Here is a 4,221-nt window from a genome sequence, read left to right as displayed (position 1 = left end):
ATCCACCAACCAGTATGGCCTGTGCGTAGTCCACTGTTGGTAGAACAGGAATACTATTCAGCCGGCTGTACCTGCTTGGAAACCTACCTTCGGCTATAAATACTCCAACATCTTGGATTGGTAAGGACATCATCTGATATCTCAATCTTATCTAGCAATCTCTTAATATACACCTATATTCAGAGCAATCTAGTCTGATTCTCACGCCGGAGGGTGGTCACAAGGAGGAACCCCCCCCCCTTCTCAGTGACGAGCTTACGGTGTCTGTTTTGCAGGTCTCTAGAAGAACAACCTTCTCAGCTGGACCTCATCCCCGTGGGAAACATTACTTAACCCCCAGATTATCTATAATCTGTCCAGGGTTCACTTAGTGTTTCTTCACCATTCTACCTATTTCTTGATCATAATTAAAGATGCATTATTATTTGAAAATCAATGATCTAAAGGATAACAAGTTCTAATCTGCTAGAAATCTTAAAACCAAAATCTGTCAAATATAAAAAGTACTGAACCAGAAGTAACTTAAAAAAATAATAGAAAAAATAAGCTTGTAAATGGAACATGGGAAAAAGAAGATGCAGGCAGGCACCTGAGGTCAGGTATTGTCTTAGAAGACTCAGTCACACGTGAGGGTGAACTTGTGTCTTGTATGGCCTGACCCGAACCCCCAAAAATTCTACTGGACCATGACTCTTTGTGGTCCATACTACATTCCTAATTACAAAGTAACTTATTTCTTTATCCACTTTTTAAGGCAAACAAAATTCGGTAACTAGTTTTAACTTGCTATTTATATTTTCAAAGTTAATATATTATGATCTACATTCTATTAGAACTTGCAAGGTTCATATTTTTACAAATGCTTATTAAGACTAATTGTAGTGGAACAACATTGACTAATTAAACCATCACAACACGTACAATAGTTTTAAATAAAACACAATTATTTATTATTTAACCATTTTTATAATATAAAGAGATGAGTGGAGAGAATGTGATTGGTTGGCTTTCAAGTGGCCCCATAACTAAAGCCACAGACTTAAACCCCTTGTTTCGTTAACCGGCTGCACCCAAAGGGACAATTTATGTGTTTGGCGCATGTATGGAATTACAGAAATGGTTTGATACCTAAAATAAGGGTGAGGTGGTAAGGAGTGGCGATCTTTACACCACCACTACATTCAGTCTATCACATGCTAAAAATAATAACAAATGGTGCATCAAAAATGCATAGTATTTGTATAAAAGTGTGTGGGATATTTATATCATTTGAAGAATATTTAAACAACGGAAATACGAGGATATACAACAATTATAAAACATTTTATAAAATCCTACCAGTGATTCAGTTGAAGAAGCTTGAAAAAAAAAGCAAAAAACCATTCATAGAAGGTTTAGAACATTGCTACAATCTTTGAAGAGAAGTGGTTAACATTTGATGAGAATTTGTAATTAATGCTCCATCAAGAAGAATCTACACCTATCAATTAGTTCCAACAAGGTGCTACTAAAACCAAGATTGTCAAGATGAAGACTAATGAATGAACAACCTTCTTCAAGATGCATGATGTTTAATGTATGCAGGTAACACACAAAATTGCTTTAGGACTTCATCAATATCTCTATCTACAGTTTTAGCAAAGCCTTAATTTGATTTTGTGTGTACTAACTCTCTTGCCCTCAAAACCCTGAACAAACATACATATATACTTCATTGCGGTTTTCGCAATGTGTAGGTGATAATGTGTGATGCCATGTCACTTGGAAATAAAAAATAAACTGTTGTACAGTCTTAATCTTAACCATCAACCAAGCTTAATGTACAGTCTTCAAGACACGTCTATTAACTTGTACATAGACTGCCGCATCATTACATGATGTTCCTTAGTGTGACACATTATTATATGTTGTATTTTGTATAGATCCAATAAAAAGTTCATGAGAAATCTTGACTCACAATTGTGATTGTAGTTTTGAGATGACCTTTATAGTAAAAATTGAAACAACTATTATAACTAGAAATTAAAATATATTACAACGATAAATTAAATTTTCGAGTTCATGTAGCGCATGACGGCTGCCGCATCATAACAAAATATTTGGTGTATCGTAATGGAAAGCTGAATAAAATACAATATAACATTGCAACAAATTTTTGTAGTATTGTAGAACCGTTGTATGTATTTTGTTGCATCTTTATACATGTGCATTAAAATGCGATACAACATTGCATTAAAATTAAGACACATAATGTTTATATGATGCATCAAAATACATTATAATGATGAATCAAATATGCATTTTTATGCACGGTTGTAAACAACATTACATCAGCATTAATAAAGCCAATTTTCATCATATTTTCTTTTTTTATAAATGATATAACATGAGTCATGCCAAATTACATTGGATACAAACTTTGGTTCTTTATATAGTTTATTTTCTAAAACACAAAGGACATTAACCGATATTTGAAATAGAAAAATCGGCTGAAACTATATATAGTCTATGACTCTATGAGTGAAGTAGAGTGGTAGGCTTTCTTTTTTTATTTTATCTACCCATCAATATTTGACATGTTATTAACTTATTAATTATAATCTTGACACTATCTATTATTAACCATTCATTAAAATAATTTAAAGCAATATATAATTGACCAAGAATATTTTTTCAATGTGCTCTCAAGTATAGAACAAACACAAATATTGCAAAATCCCACCAATCACTTGATTATTCATAGCTGCACAATGCTTATTCAGTACAAATGTACATAAATATACTTTCAAAATGTAACTATTCAACAACGTCAAATTAGTACCGTAACTGGAAGATCAAATGGTACGACTTAATTTCACAATACATTATTGAGGTATCATAACGTTTTGCAAATAAAAATAACATTAAATATAGTTTTCATATTATCATACATTAAATAAATAATATTTATGATTCTAGTTTGAAAAAGAAAATAATTACAAAATTTGAGTTTTTAATTTAACTATTTAAGGACAATCACATGTTTTTAACAATACAATATGGGACAATATTCATCATAATAATGCTTCAATTTTTAAATAATGATTTGAAAATTTTCTACAAATAACTTGTCTAACGATATAAACTTATAATAATAAGTTAATAACAATACTATACTGTGGAAGTAACAGGAGAAAACTCACTACCGGAGATACCACCACTAGCTCCACCAACGCCGTCACCACCACCGACGTATTGGCTGCGGCAGCCGCAGCACTACTACTACCACCACCAGCTCATTTCCTCTTCTTCTTTTCGTAAGGAACACCCCTAGCCTTTGCTTGACCATCTTTAACCTCCCTTAAATAAATCCTCACCGCTCTCGCACCAAACGGGTTTGACTCCTGGGGGCCTCCGTTCTCCTCATAGGCCGCCCGGAGTCGCCCGATGAGAGCATCAAGGCTCCCCCACGCTTGTCTGAGTGGACAAGTGCAGGGAAATGGAGGATTCGGGTGTCCAAAGTAAGGACACCCGATAACATGAACCTTAGTTTTACCAAACTGGTCTAGGTACTTTAAGAACTCGATCACGTGTGCGCCACTGCACCGCGACAACGTCAAAGGCGGTTTGTGGTTTTTAAGATACTGTAGGAACGTGTTCCAGTCACGTCGTTTTTGTGACTCGTATCTGCTGAGCGATGGCGTGGCTGAAGACCTTGATGTTTCAGTGGGTGTGTCAGCCGCGCCACTGGGCTGCAGACTCGGAGGATCTCCAGATTCTCCTGAAGGTAAATCCATAGGAGTGCGTGAAAGGATTTTTTTTGTTTTTTTGGATTTAGGGTTGGATTGAGTGAATGATTGATTGTAGGAGGGTGGCGGTGTAGATAGAGAGAGAGAGAGAGAAAAGAGAGGAGAGAGATGATGGGACGTAATATAGAAAAGAAACATGAAAGAAGGCTCCTCCTCTTGCCATGGACAAGACTCGATGGATGAACTCATTATTGTTGTAGGATCCACGGTTTATTTTTAATATTATTGAGGACATTTTTGCATGGTTGAAGTTTAATCAAAGGATTTTCTAGGGACACCAAACACCCCTTATACATCTTGTATAAGACTATATGAGACGTATAACGTCTCTTATAGTCTTATACGGGACGTATAGGGGATGTCTGGGTTGTCCCTACTCCTTAGCATGACACTTAATTGACCACCGGGAATATACATAGTTATAAGTATTTTC

General features: G+C 35.2%; 1 pseudogene; it reads right to left on the bottom strand.

Annotated features, from left to right (window-relative positions):
- Positions 1–3,150: 3,150 nt before the first annotated feature.
- Positions 3,151–3,785, bottom strand: LOC143536414 (protein LIGHT-DEPENDENT SHORT HYPOCOTYLS 5-like; annotated as a pseudogene).
- Between the last annotated feature and the right edge of the window lie 436 nt (positions 3,786–4,221).

The sequence above is a fragment of the Bidens hawaiensis genome, unplaced genomic scaffold (assembly GCF_021521415.1).
Source record: "Bidens hawaiensis isolate Kalapana, Puna unplaced genomic scaffold, B.hawaiensis_p1.1 tig00010796_1, whole genome shotgun sequence".
Lineage (NCBI taxonomy): Eukaryota > Viridiplantae > Streptophyta > Magnoliopsida > Asterales > Asteraceae > Bidens > Bidens hawaiensis.
The sequence above is the reverse complement of the archived record's forward strand: the minus strand, read 5'-3'. Positions and strand labels throughout refer to the sequence as shown.